Source organism: Marmota marmota, unplaced genomic scaffold (assembly GCF_001458135.2).
Source record: "Marmota marmota marmota unplaced genomic scaffold, marMar, whole genome shotgun sequence".
Taxonomy (NCBI): Eukaryota; Metazoa; Chordata; class Mammalia; order Rodentia; family Sciuridae; genus Marmota; species Marmota marmota.
The window spans coordinates 10,795,475-10,811,304 of NW_026000048.1; positions in this window are offsets into that span (position 1 = coordinate 10,795,475).

Consider the following 15,830-nt stretch of genomic DNA (forward strand, 5'->3'; position numbering starts at 1 on the left):
AGAAGCTGCACTACTTTTGACCTTTCTCTGTTGGTCAGCAAAGCAGTCTGGCACCAACTTCTACTTGCCTACCTCAGGAGAATATTTTCAAGAAGAAAAAAATTATATACATATATACACACAGCATATGTAAACACACAGGTGTATACAGTGTTCAGCAACTGGTCAATTAAAGCTGCACAAAAGAATTCCCAACTTCGGGACACAATGATCCTTTTTCATGAAGCTGGTGTGAGAGGTACAGAAAGTGGGTGCCAGGAGCATTCTCTGGGGAGCCAGACTGCCTACGTTTGAATGCCAGCTCTCCCTCTAAATATCTGTGTAATCTCTTTGTGCCTTAATTTCCTCATTAGTAAAATGAGGGTAAAATATAATACCTAATGCATGGGGTTGTTATGACAATTACGCCAACATATAAAAATGATCTCATCATATAATAAGCACTCATAAACATCAGTCAGTTAGCATGGACATGGTTAGCTGAACGCCCGCTATGGCCTGGTCTGTACCTTCTAGCTGGCATCCTCCCAGCCATCTCTAGAGCCCCTCCACTCTCCCTGGGTAACTACAGACAAGAATTGACCACAACCCCCAGTTCTTCCAGCAGAGATGTCAGCACTCTCAAGAACAGATGTTTCCCCTGGTGAGCAGTTATCCATGAATGGCACCCCACCTACTGGGTTAGCATACCACACCGTTCCGCCCTGAGTCTGCCAGAACAGCGGACTCCATTCTCAGACAGGGAAGCCACTCCTCATGCTGAGGCCACCCCTTCCTGCCTCTAAGTATTATATTTACTCATATCTTTCACAAAAGGAAGACCTAGCTGTCTAGTTTGTTCCCAATGCAGGAAAGAGATCAATCTCCTATAGACTTGCCTATGACAAGCCTGCAGGTTCTGGGCCCTTCCAGGGTAAAGTGATGTCCTCGGCAACAACCATAATTAGTCTGTGACTACCTTGAGAACAGCAGAGGTGGAGCTCAGAAGCCCAGCAGAGAGCCCTGCAGACCCACCCTCATCATACTCCCAGTTTCACCAAAACAGTCTGCCTTGGTGTGTTTTTCTTAGTAGTGGTCTGTGTCACAGCTTGTTTAGGAAAACAATGTTGGTACCCAGAATACATACATTAAAGCCACTGCTTTAGCAAAGTGTGGTTCTGAGAGGGGCTCACCATTACCCAAGCCTGTGACAAGCTCTAACTCTCTCTGGAGTCATTCTCCTGTCCCCCTTCCTTCCTCATCTCTACTCTCATCTCACAGTTCCTTGTGATGCGACATAGCATTCGCTCTTTGCTGTATGCTATTTACATGTTGTTTATGTCCATCTCCCAAGAGACCATGTGTTCTTCAGGGAAGTGACTGTGTCTCACACAGTGCCTGATGGGTGATCCGAGCAAAACTCCGTAACACCATGATGCCAAGTGGGGCTATGTGTTAAAGACCTGTGAAGAACAACACTTCTCAGATTCTAGCCCCTGGCTGGACTCATTACTGCTCAGACATAATGTCTCCATGCTAGAGCTCAGAACTCTGTCTGGAGGATCAAATACCATGGGTGATGGGGCAGAGGAGCTATCCCTGAAGTCTTCTACACACCAATATCTCTATCAAAGGCAGAGCTGATCAAAGTGGTCCTGTGTGCTCGAGTCATGCTTCCCAACTGGCCAACCACAGCACATTCTCACCAGTTTACAAAATGAGACCCACCCAATAACTTCACCTCTTTAAAAACTATGAACCAAAACAAATGCCAGGAGCCTTATGAAGGGAGGGAGGGGATTTTATGGAGTGACAGGCCCTGGGTAGGAACAAAGGATAGGAGCTAGGACATGAGAATAATGTCCACTGAGTGGACACTGCAGTCACTAGCCCAAGGCCCCAAGCCTACAAGCTTGTTCTCCATCTAGTTCCCAGCTCTGTCCACCTTCTCATTCCACTGTAACTGTGTCCACCCCTGAAGTGGCCCATTCAGTTTCTCCTCCAAGCTAGATATACACCTGTTCCTAGTATCAACTTATACCAGCAGCTATGGAACACCAGGGCTCTCCTCCCTGCTTTCCCTTACATGGAATCCTCTGCAGAGCAGCAGTCAGAGAAGTAGAGATTCCCAACTGCCTGACCCCGTCATGGAAAAGCAAGAAAGGCAGGTGATCCCCAGGAAATACTGGTGATCAAAAAGGAAATACTGGTGATCCTATCCTTAAAGAATGTGACAAATATATTATCCACCTACATCATGAATTTGGAAACTGATCTAAAGTAATGTTTTCCAGATCATATTACACAAACATTAACTGCCACATGATCTCCGGGAAAAATAAGTTCCGTAGCCAAGAAATGTGAGAAATCCTGATAAGAGTACTTTCTCTCAGAAAATCACAATGTGCAGTTAACATGAAAAGCTAGGAAAAGTCTTCGCATTCCTGCCAAGATCCACCTATGTAATTCTGCTTAAAGCAGTGTTTAAATTGTGCATTTGTTCTTGAAACTTTTTACCATAATACCTGCCAATGAGAGGGCTGTTACAGTGTGGTGGTGAAGAACTTGGACTTTGGAACAACTGGAGTTTGCATTATGGCTCTGCCACTTATTAGCTATGATCCTGAGCAAGTTACTGGATTTCTTTTTGGGGGGTTGGAGGGGTTCCAGGGACTGAACTCAGGGTCACTCAACCACTGAGCCACACCCACAGCCCTATTTTTTGTATTTTATTTAGAGTCAGGGTCTCACTGAGTTGCTTAGAGCCTCACTTTTGCTGAGGCTGGCTTTGAACTTGCTTCCTCCTGCCTCAGCCTTCCAAGCCATTGGGATTACAGGTGTACACCACCATGCCCAACTCAATGGATATAATAGTGATACTTGTCTATATACAAGATATTCATAACAATATATGTAACACAATAAGCACCAGATAAGTATCCATTAACATTCAGCAAAGCCAATGTTCTAAGAAAATTTAAATCCCTTTGGAGTTATGGGAATCCTATCTCTCCCTAAGATTACAGACTAGTTGGAGAGCTAGGTATGTACTTGTGACATAACAGGTTACGTCATTTATAAGGAGTAAGTGAGGACTTTAGAGCCCAGAGAGGGAAGGAATAATATTTCTAATGGTGAAGGATTCTACAGCTAAACTGACAGAAATCCCAAAATGCAATCAGGATTTCACCAAGCAGAAAAGTGTCCTGACAGCAGCAAAGGCAGGAAAAAGAGGAAAGGGACAAACAGGTGCGGGGATGAGGGGAAGGCCAAGACAGTAGCAAATGTCCTGGCAATGGAAACAGGATGAGGAGCATGTCCTGGGAAGGGGTGGGTACAGGCTTGTGTCAGATTCAAATCTATCCTGATCTTGATCTCAGAAGGTGGGGGGCCAGGCCAGGTGTGGTGGTGCATGCTTATAATCCCAGCAACTAGAGAGGCTGAGGCAGAAGTTCAAAGCCAGTCTCAGCAACTTAGCAAGGCCCAGAGCAACTTAGAAAAACTGTCCCAAATATTTTTTTTTAAAAGGTGGGAGCCAGGAGACATGAGTCACAGGTGCTAAGTAGAGTCATAGGAATGGCTGGACTTACCTTGCAAGTGTGGCAAGAAAAGAGGGCCTATCCCCGATTATGAGCCACAATGACACTAATGTGCAGAAGGATGGTGTTTAGGGACTCATTCTGGGTACTCTAGACAAGCTGGGGTTGTACATTGTGAGAAGCCCATTTTACCCTGGAAGCCTTTCCTTCTTTTCCCCAATTGGAGACAGAAGCCTGAGGTTTCTATCCTGTGGAAACAGGCTTGGTTTATTGACAAATTTCATGCACCTCGATATTTGGTGTGTGTTCCAGAACAACATCCCAGAGTATGAGAACTGGCACCAAAGTGCCATGAGACTTAAGAAAAGAAGCAGATAGACCCAGAATTGCAGGGTGCAACTTCCTGGGGACTCACTGATAGATGGTTCTGGGCAGGCAGCAAAACCAGGCAGAGTCCCACAAGCTGGGTCAGAAGATGGGGCCTGGACAAAAGTGGTCTGGACAAAAGTGACTTCATTCAAGCCAGAATGTACCGGGTATATCTCAAGCTAATGCCAGAGCCAGGTACATTCCTGGTGGCAACATTCCACATGCCACTCTAACGGCTTTGTCTATTTATAATATACTGGGAAACTACATGGAACAAACCAGCCAGGGTTACTCAGGGAAATTGTGGCAGTTATGACTCAGATTGCCACAGTCATGTCAAGTTAAGCCATATAACACGGCTTCTAAACACAGGAATATACTGACATAGCTAAATTTATAAACCAATGTGCTTCCAACATTTGCTTTATTTTTGGTAATTAAGTACCCTTGCTCTATCCTTGATGCCCTTCATCCTCTTATCCCCCCTTAGCCCAGCTGCATCCATGAGCTTCCTAGGGGAAAGGATGAAGATCAGAATGGGTTAAGGGTCAGCAATGCCTGTTGTACACATTACTTGGTGATAAAATTTTTTTTCTTCCTTTGGTTACACCTGTGTCAAAGTAGCTGCATCAAAAGTACAATACAACTTTCTACCTCGAGCTAAAATTCTCTCTCCCCACTTGGATCAGCCGAAATCTCCAGTGAGTATTAGCTCATCTAATTAGCTGCCTTTCCTCTCTTGCATCTGAAAACTCCACCAAGTGCACATCAGTCATGTCCCTTCCTGTGTAAAGGCCCTGTTCTCTTCCTGCTGACTTTCCACTTTGAGGCTAATTGCCCCAGCCAAGAATAGACATCTGCTGCATTGTGACCCTGAAATACAGTGCTGACTGGGGTTTAACCTGCCAGCTCCCAGATCCAGGCATCTCCTGGCCAACTGTTAGAGACACTAGAACATTACCTCGTGTCACAGTGGGGCTCAGACAGTGCCTAGTTTTGTGCCACCTCACTCCTCTCAGGCCGAACCTTCCATCTGCTATCATTCTCTGCTCAAAAAAAAAAAAAATTCATTTCAACAAACTCCATTTACAAACCGAAGGCTTACAATACACAATTAGATAAAATGCTAAATAAAATGCAATGATCCTGGGAAAAGTTAAACAATAACAGTTCCACCTGGAGATTCAAATGCCCTTCTTTGAAAGGTGATTTCAATCGATCAGAAGAAATGGTACAAAGAGCCTGAAAGAAGCACGTGGGAGGAAATGGTCATGGGCTGCCGGAAAACAAATTGTTTCTACCCAGTTAAACTGCCATATGGCATCTCTGCTATGTGCCAAGCACTGTGCTCTCTGGGCTCTACATTGTTTTCCATTTTGTTATTCGAGCAAACTGGGCTTCATTGGTGATGTGACTGCCTGACGTTAAACAGGCAGTAAGTGGTGTGGCCTGACGGCCACCTTGGTACACAGGTGGTAAGCACCTGGCTCAGGAGAACAAGTACCCATCTTCCCAAGAGCTCACTGTTGAGCCCTGGTGGCAACTGGAGGGCACAGCCCATTGTCAGGCACAATGGGAAAGTGCGCTCTGATGCATGGGGGCTCCGCATGGAACAGGGAAAGGGGGCTCCAGACACATCTCAGTATGAGGGGCCTCTGCCACTCCAGCCCCAGCTTTAACACCCTTGAGGCAGTGAAGCCCTGGAACGCATGCGCACATTCCGGCCTTCCCACATTAGCAAGTCCAAATGAGGTTGGTACTAACATCTCCCATCAAGTGTGCAAGAGCCGAAAAGCTCTCCTAGGAGCTCTCCTTTCACCCCGCATCTAGTCAGTTTCAGGTGTTCGGACACGAGGTTGTCCTGCTTCCACCATCCCAGGCACTCGGATGGGCTTACCTGGCATTCTGCTGGAAGTGTCCCTCCCTCACGACAGTCGCCTTCTTCCCCTTCTCTGCAGTGTCCTGGAGCTGTTTCCCACCCTGGAGCTCAGCCCTGGTGGCTTAGGCCCAAGGCGCCTGGAGTGGTCCATGGAGAATAGCGCATACCCGCCTCGGGCAAGTTCTCGTGTGAGGCCTCGAGGAACTCCCAGTGGCCAGTTACTGGTGCACAGCGGGTGGGTGGGGCCTCCACAGATCACGCCTACATCCCATGCCAAGGCTGGCTCCCTGACCTTCGGGTGTCCTCGCACTATGGCTGCCTGCCTTTCCCCCTGCTTCCAGCGCTGTGCCTCTTCTCCACTCCAAAGTTTTTCCCAATCTCAGCACAAAATTAAACCAGACCCAGCAAAATACCCAGTAGAAATACTTTTCAGTATTTCTATCTTACACTGCTCCTCAATTATTACAATTATTACACTTAAAGACATTTGGTACTTTGTTTTTTGGTTTGAGGTAGAGGGTGCCCCCCAAATACAGGACACCCAGGACATTTGAATTCCAGAAAACACCGAGTAATTTTTATGGTATCAATGCGTCTCGAATATCACATGGAATATACTTGTACTAAAAATTATCTGGTGTTTATTTATGATTCCAATTAAACTTGGCATCCTGTGTTTTTGTTTGCTAAATCTGACAAGTCAACTTTGGGAAAACAGAGGCCTCAATCAGGGTGATATTGTGCAATAAAAGGTGAGCTCTTGTCCCTGCAACGTGGGAGATGACATGAATATTTCACAGTATCATTTTCCCACACAATAAAAATGTGCACTTTTCATGAACTTTTTTAAAGGAAGCATGATAGGAACACTTCATCTACTGAATCCATAGTGTTCAATGTTCTTGCGGTTTCTTTGTTTGGAACAAAACTGCCATGAATTTTGTAAGGTAGAAAGCATATATTTCTTCAGGAATAGTTACTACAATCTGCTCTCAGGTCTATATTTCAGTCACAGACATTCAGGCCCTGTGGACACAAGGGAATTCAACCAAAGAGAAGTTTGCAAAGCACCATCACCTCACACACACACAGGTACCGATGCTTAAGCTAGCAGAATTGTGAAGTGCTCTGTAGTTGAGCACTTGATCTTGGTGTGAACCTAACAAGTTACTTCACCTCTCCACACCTGAGGAAAGGGCCTGACACAAAAATAAACATACTACAATGTAAACTGTATGGTCAGAATTGGCAATTGAACTGAAGTAGTAGGTAGGACACCTTATAAGCAATTTAGATCCATCAAGAAAAAGGAATTAACAATCATTACCCCTCTCAGAAATGTCTACAAGTGAGAGAGAATGTGACCAAGATGGAATGTTGCAAATCAAGCTAGTCACCAGAGCAAAAAGTCTGTGTCGGCAAAGGCAGCACCTTGCATCATGTCCTTGGCCTCCCACATCTCCAGTTCTGGAGGCTCTTCTGCCTTAGAACTCTGTGGAGGGACTCTGCAGTGAGATCCAAGATGCAGAAGCTGAAAGACATGATCTACTTTTTCCAAAAACATGCCCAGATCCAACCTTACCCCCCCCCATCTTATATCTCCTGCCACTCTTAGCCTCTTCCCAGCATCTTTCTCTCCACCAATCTGATTAACATTCCTTCTGTGTCTGTCCTTGGGAATGGAGTTGCCATAGTCACAAGCAGCTGTCTTTGATAACACTGTGACCACACACACCCTATCCTTAACCTCCAAACCCATTTTTGTACTCTTTATCCTTTCTTTTTAAGAGACACAGAAATCATGTGTGAGAATTTGAGAAAGTACCTTTGGCCTTGAGAAAAAAGTTGATCTTCTTCTTGGTTCTAATGGGGTTTTGTCAGGTTTGGGGTTTGGTTTGGTTTGGTTTTTGATTGTACCATTAGAATGACCAGGGAGGCTATCCGAGGTTAGGGTCTATAATGCTCAAAAAGAGACTAGCACAAAAAGGTCTTCATCCATCTCTGGACTTTAGATTTGACTCAAGATCACCTGGGCAATAAAGGACAACAGCAGGACATTGTTGGTTCTCTTCTCACCTAGGGCCGCTATGACTCTGGTGATCTTGAAGAGATTCACTGGTGTGGAAGGCCCTCGTGTCACCAGTCTGCCCATGTTCTTCCCTGATGAAGAATAAAAGTGGCACAGATCCCCTGCAGATTCTTGTGAGAAAGGTCAAAGACACTCCTTTTTATTCTGTGTGTGTGTGTGTGTGTGTGTGTGTGTAGCCACAGACACTCAAAAATTGGCATACTCACTGAGAGAAGAGGTAATCATTCTTAACTTACTGTCCCTCACTTCAAGGGAGCTTTTCAATAATAGTCACAATGCCCTGCCCCCTCCAAAAAAAAAAAAAGTGAGGGAAGTACTTCTTGATTTTCCCATATGTACCCAGCATCATTCCATCATTGGAAGATGACAAACAGCACAAATCTCCCCTACCTCCAAAGACCTTTCATCACCAGACTCACACAGCCAGCCACATTAGGAAATATGTCTACCTAGGAGTGGAGCTTCATGGGATAGTCAGGGCAGAAAGTCCGCAAGGAAGGCTCTCAGTGGCCAGGCACTTGACACTGAGAATGGAGTAAACTGAGGGAGACATTAGGGGACTATTACCCGGTTTCTCTTTTGACCATATTGGCTTCCACTCCCCTTCCTCTGATTCTCCTTCCTACCACCCCTCAGCTTCTCCTCATCCCTCCCAAAGTATATTAGGCCTCCTTGTTGGGTTTACAGGTCAGGAATGGCACAAAGAAAGGAGGAAAGCTTACTTCAGGTCCTGTTCTGTTTCTAACCGAGACTCTTGGCTTTGAAGAGCTCCTGAGTTGAGGGGAAGGGAAGGGAAACATAGGAGGAGTCATGAAGTCATAAAGCATCTGAATAAACCTTCTTCCTCCCTGCTCAGAACCACAGGAAGAGTCAAGCTCAAAAGCAAAGCCAGGCTGGGCACGGTGGCGCATGCCTGTAATCCCAGCCACTGGGGAGGCTGAAGCAGGAGGAGCACAAGTTCAAAGCCAGCCTCAGCAACTTAGCAAGGCCCTAAACAAGTTAGCAAGACCCTGTCACTCTGTATATATATGGCTGGGGATGTGGCTAAGCACCTCTAGGTTCAATCCCTGGTACCACAAAAAAAAAAAAAGAAGCAAATCCAGGGTAGGAGAATAAGCAGAAAACCCCAACTGTGAGGCAATAAGCAGGAGCAGCTAACCCTCCTTAAGCAAATGTTAAATACACCTATTATAGCAATAAATAATAATGCAGGATGGAGTGTACACGGTGTAAACACCTTTAATACAATTCTAATTTTCTCTCTGCTTCAAGAGCCACAGATTGTTATGGCAACAAAACAGAAAAACAGATCACAGTATTAATTTGATATCTCAGCTTCATTTGTTCCACATTTGCAATACAACGCATGCATAATAAACAGCCAGGGCCAAGCCAAAGCCAAGAATACACTCACACCACCAAAGGACACCACGCAGCACCCTCTCGGCCTGGAGCTTTGTGAAATAAAAAACAAATAATAATTTTCTACAAAGAATGTCAGTTCGGTTTCCCACACAGTTTGCTGTAGGATTGACGAGACTTGAGAGGCAGATAATTCCATCTTTGGAAGTCCGATGATGTTACAGGGGAGGCCACATAAGGCAGCAGAGCATTGTGGGAAAGTTCTCTACTGCAAGATTTGAGCTGAGTAAACACCTGGCTGGGCTCTCAACCCTCCCTGTGCCTTCTTGCAAATCACTTTTTACTTAGCAACCAGAATGATCTTTTCATAACACGAATGATCTTTTCATAACAGACACTTGTGACGGGGTAACATCCCCCAGTAAACCCAGGATACACTGAAAATATCCTAAGTCCAAAAATGCATGTCATACCTCTAACATACCAAACATCATGGGCTAGCAACACAGGTCAGCAACTGTATAGTGCTGGTCGTTCCAAATCCCTTAGTGAGGAAGACAGAACCAGGCAGATGAGAAGAGAATGGAGGATAACTCAAAAATCATAATTGAATAACAAAACGGAGACTGTCAACAGTCTCCCTTTTGACACCAGACCTCTGTCAACATCTGACAGCATGAGAGCAGTTCATTTCTCTGTTAGGAGAGTAAATCCTCAGTAGAAACATGCCTTAGAGGAAACAAATAATGGCTGAACCATTATTGAGTAAACACCTATTTCTCCGGCCTCACAGAAGCAGTCCCTCCATCAGAGCTGGTCATGTTGAACCTGAGGCCCTTTCTCTCCCTGGGCTGCCTGAGAAGAGCCTGTTTAGGAAAAAGGGATCTGACTGCCTCAATGGGGTTTCAAGTTATTTCTTTTAATAACAAAAATGATATTTTGTATTGCCACATGTGTTAGGGTTGTACACACAGGTGGGTCTCAGAGAATGCCTATTGGCTGGAGGATCTAAGAATGTTTGTTTTACAGAGGGAGGGGAGATTCATGTCTTCCTGGGTCTCCACTTTTCTGTAGGACCCACCATGGCATTGATCTCATAGATATACCCATACTATTTCTAAGGCAGAGAGTTGATAACCAGGGAAGGGGAACGGAAATGGAAAACCAACACTTATGATATGGTAAAACCCATAGACTACAAAACTTTGAAGATGCTGGGCTTTTTGTCTCAAAGTGGGTGGACTCCAAGACTGGGAGAACAGACATCAGGGCTCCTGGTTTGGGTCCAGGATGCTTGGATGCCTGTATTAGTAAGCTTTGCATCACTGTGACCAAAAGACCTAACAAGAAAAACTTAAGGAAAGAAAGTTTACTATGGCTCTCAGTTTCAGTTCAGTCCATGGTTGGCCAACTCCATATTCTAGGATACAGGTGACATAAAATATCATTGCAGAAGGGCACAGAGGAGGAAAGCAGCTGAGGAAGTGGTGATTAGGTTTCAACTCTCATAATCTAATCAGTCTACCTCTGAAAATTCTTGCATTTGTCTCACACATGAACTTTTGAGGGGCACTTTGGGCTAAACCATCTCTTCCTTGGGGAGCCAGCAAAAGAGTCATGGAAGGAGCCCTGGGTGCAAGGCCTTGTTCTGCCACTTCTTTCCTATGTGATATTGAGTAAATCACTTGATTTATCTAGACCTCATTTTCCTCATCTGTAAAAGGAAAAGGTTAAGAAACAACAAAGGTAAGAAACTACCCAACCTGTGATTAAAGTAGGCACATACCAAACAATACCAATGGTAAATGGTAATAATTATGCATTCAATAATCCCTATTTAAATTCTGTTTCCTTATTTCAATAATTACTTGATACAGAAATGATTTAAAGCTATTGACCACCAACATGCAAAGTAATATAAAAAGAATCAGGAGTGGTTAAGAAAGAAGAAAACAGAAAAGACAGACAGAGGTAGGAACTAAAAGGTTAACAAAAATTAGCCTGGCACAAAAGCAAAAAAGTTTGCACTCTGAGCTACCTAGAAGCCAATGTTAAAAGGGAAACCTACCCAGATCATAAAATAAAAGCAACCAACTATTCCCCAAAGAAACAACTGGACTGTATAACAAAGATAGACCAAAAAATTCTTCAGTAGATCATTTCAAGGTGACAATATTGAATGTAATGACCAATGTCCTCCAAAGCTTCTTCACAAGACATGCAACAGTGAGTTCATGCAGACTGAATGTAGACAGGTGGCTTCACAAGGAAGTTAGCAACTCAGAACTCTAATGCAATTGGTGATTCTCTGAGGCTCAGGATTAATTCAAGAAGATATTTTAGATTTAGATTTTATGAAAAGACTATATATCTTTCAGCAATCGCCACCTTGATATTATTTACAACTAGTTTCAGAAAGACAGAAAAAGAAATTTCTGTCAACTGTTCTTTTTTTCAGCTTTATTGAGGTATAACGGACAAATAAAATCATATAGATTTAAAGTGTATAACACGATGATTGGAAACACATATACATGTGAAATGATTGCCACAATCAAACTAAATAACTCCTTCCTCACCTCACATAATTACCTTTTTTCTTTTGAGAGAACACAAGCTCTACCCTCAGCAAATTTCGAGTACCCCATATACAATACATTAACATTAGATTTTCAGAACTTTTTCATCTTATAACTGAATGCTTGAACCCTTTAACCAACATCTTCCCATTTCCCCCACCCTAAGTTCCCGGAAACCATCTTTCCAATCTCTATTTCTGCGAGTTTGACTTTGTTTTGTGGAAGATTCTATAGATTGGCAAGACCAGACATTATTTGTCTTTCTCTGGCTTATTTTGTTTAGCAAAATGCTCTCCAGGTTCATCCATGTTGCTTCAAATGACAAGTTTTCTTTTTTCCCAGTGTTGAGAATCAAACCCAGGGCCTCATGCATTTTAGGCAAGGGCTATCACAAGCTACATCCCCAGTTTCTCCTTTTTTATGGCTGAATCAGTGCATGTATGTTCATATCACATTTTCTTTATCATTCATCTGTTAATGAAGGGTTAGGTAGATTCCATACCTTCACTAATGCGAACAATGCTACAATGAACATGAGAGTACAGATATCTCTTGAAGATACCTGAAGACAATGGTTTTAATTCCTTTGGACAAGAATAGAGTGGAATTGCTGGATCATATGGTAGTCCCTTTTATTGTTGTTTGGGTTTTTGGTGCTGGGAATAGAACCCAGGACCTTGTGCATGCAAGGCAAGCACTCTGCCATTGAGCTATACCACCAGCCCCAATAACATAGTTTTATTTTAAGAAAGATCACTATAGTAGAGGGAAAGTAACAGAGAGCACGAGGGAAGCACTGGAGACTGAATTCGAGCAAATTATGTTTCATGCTTTTATAATTATGTCAAAATGAAGCCTAATATTACGTATAACTAAAAAGAACTAATAAAAATTAAAAATTAGAGGAACTCCATGCTATTTTCCCTAACCATTGTAGTAATTTGCATTCCCACCAACTGTGTTCAAGGGTTCCCCTTCTTCCATATCCTTGACCTCCTCCTGTTATCTTTTGTCTTTTTGATACTAGCCATTCTGACAGGTGTGAGGTGATATCTCAGTGGTTTTGATTTGTATTTCCCTAATGATTAGTGATGGTGTTAACTTTTTAAAAAAGTCAATGAAAGCATAAAGTGGCTGGAAATGACCAAACTAGGAGGTCAAACCTAAAAGTGTACAGGGAGGGGTGGGGCTAAGAAAGCAGATTTACCTGAGGAAGTCCAGAAAGCCTCAGGGGCCAGAAGCACAAGTACAATAGAAGATAAGTGGACTCCGGGCTGTTTTCACAAAATAGCTTGCAACAGAAACCTAATGGAAGCTGGGAAAACTAAGATCAAGGTGACAAGAGATTCACAGTCTGAAGAGGGTGCTTTTCCTCCTAGGTGGTGCCTTCTAGCTGTGTCCTCACACAGTGGAAGGGGTAAGCTCTCCTTCAGCTTCTTCTACAAGGACACTAATCCCATTCATGAGTATCCCACCCTCATGACCTTTTTACCTCCTAAAAGTCCCACACCTCATAATACTAGAGCACTGGGATTAGGTTTCAGCAAATGAATTTGGGCAGGAGACACAAACATTCAGAACACAGCAACAGAGATAAGTGAAGATGTGAAAGGAAGAAATTGTTTGGATGTCCTTAGGAGGAGAACATAGACTCCCAGGTCCTAACCCCTCCAGTCAGTAACCAATCTTCTACTACCTCCCAGGAATACTAAGACACTGAACCAAAGGGAGCACCTACAGTCACCAGGAATGAAGAAGATGGGACCGCACACAGGGAATGAAATCCAGTCTTGCATAGGGAAGAACAGGACAATCGGCTCCCTGTTCCTGCCTGGCTCCAGGTCTCCAGGGAACACAAACAAGGCTACACTCCCAGTGAGGGGACTAGAGGGTCCTCCTGCAGAGAAAAGACCCATAGTATGGCCTAGGGGGTCCCCAAGGAAAAACTCTGCTGATCAACCATCCCTTCTCCACAAAGGTCCAAGACAATTAGCCCCAGAAAGTTCAACTGATGGACACACAGAGGCCTAATCAACCTCTTGTAGCTATGAATTAACTGAATCACCAGGCATTTGAGTAATGGCATCGACCAAAACAAAGAAAAAAATAAAACTTGGAGAATACAGAAATTTCTAAACAAGTTCCCCCAAGCTGGGGGGGAAACTTCCTATAATATCCTCAGCAAGATAAGGACAAATCTAAACAGATGACAAAGTAATGTAGTTATTAACTCCAAGAAAATAAAAGTTGAACAAGAAATAAAATATTGTCATAATGGATAATTTGGCTCAGACATGAAAAAGATTTGCAATCACAATGGAACATTTGTAATAATTTAACCATAGTAGGAGGATAGGGGAGGGGAAGGCAGGGAGAGACGAACATCCTCATCTTCTGCAAAATTGACACATAAGATATAGACCACTTATGTAGGCATGTGGCATTTAATCGTGGGAAAAAACACAAAGTATCCTTTAAGGAGGAAATAGATGCCAAGGAGACCCCTTTCCTTCTGCTTTTTTAGCATCTTTTAACTTGTTGGACTGTATGCATGCTTTACTTCGATAAAGTAAACCTTAATTTTGAAATTTAGTTTTCCCTCTTGACTACAGTTTGCAATCAGGTTCCCCAGCATGTTCCCAGGATTCAGCCATTGGGTATACCTGGAGACATTAAGGTGCCCTGCCTGGGAGCTCTGGGAAGGCAGGGATCCATCACCACTGAGCTCTGAGCACCCCACCTGCACTCTAAATAACAGCAGCCAATGTTGTGGTGGTTTTCTGTACACTCTGTACCACGCTTCTATTCTGTTACCTGTATTAGACCCTTTAATCCTGCCCAAATCCTCATTTATTAGCTGAGAAAACTGAAGGGCAGAGAGGGTAATTTATCCATCAGCCCCAGCAAACCTGCCATAAGCAGCGTGTGACCAGGGAGTCAAAGAAACCTCTGTTGACCCAGAAGTCTGAAACAAGAGGGTCCTCATCCTTCTGTAGCAGCACCCAGATGGGGTGGAGGGGTCCGCCTGCTTCCGGCTTCCTGGGCTCCACTAAGTGTGGGTCTGTGTCACGCCATTAGCGGGCAGAATGGATGCGACCTATGAATTACACAGCTGCTCAGAGGATAATTGCTGTAATCTAAACCACAATGGGCACGAGGGAGAGAGCCCTTGAAAGTGGTTGCAATGCATGAATGTCTGAGAACATTTATGGGACACGGTTCCCTGAGAACAGAGTGCTGGCTGGTCACAGAGAAGCTCCATGGCAGTGAGTCCCCTACGGGGTCCCATTGAGAAGCAAGGACCCACAGGGACACTCATGCTGCAAGCTGACCCGCAAGTTAATTGAGCACAAATTAACGGTGCAAACAAGTGGATGAGCAGTGTGTGGTGCAAGGACCCGAGGGTGGACGGGACCCCCTGAACTAGCCCCTCCAGGGCAACTTTGGAGGCACAGGCTGGCTTCCAGTTGACACTCTCAACCCAGCACTGAGAATGCAGGTGACTCCATTGCCCCCTCTCACTGGATTTCCTGTCCCTTGGAGCCCAGTTCCTCTTCAATGCAACACACCAGCCAGAAAACCTTCACAAACCAGGGGCTGTGTTTATGTCACCAAGCTGGGGACATACTCAGGCAGCCTGGTGCCTATGCACACGTAGGAAGGAAAACCACAGTGCCCAGCAGGGGCCATGGTGGGACTGTCACCAGCAGAGCAGCTGCAAGGACCAGAGAGCTATGAGGGTAGGAGGACAATACCACAAACAATAAGTGAGCATTTGGGTGGGGGTGGGCAGCAGAGGGGTAGGGAAGGCTGCAGGCAGAACAGTTCCTTTCCATTGTCACTGCCACAGGTCACAGATACTCCTGGGGACAGTGGTCAGAGCGTGGACCCACATCCTCCTAATCTGGTCCTGATGGTGGGTGGCAAGGCCAAGTTTCCCTTCTGATGTCAGCTTTTGGGATCTTTGCAAGACCAGCTGCTGAGGGGTCTGTGGGAAGCATGTGTGGCAGAGGACTGGGGGCTCGTGTTGAGGA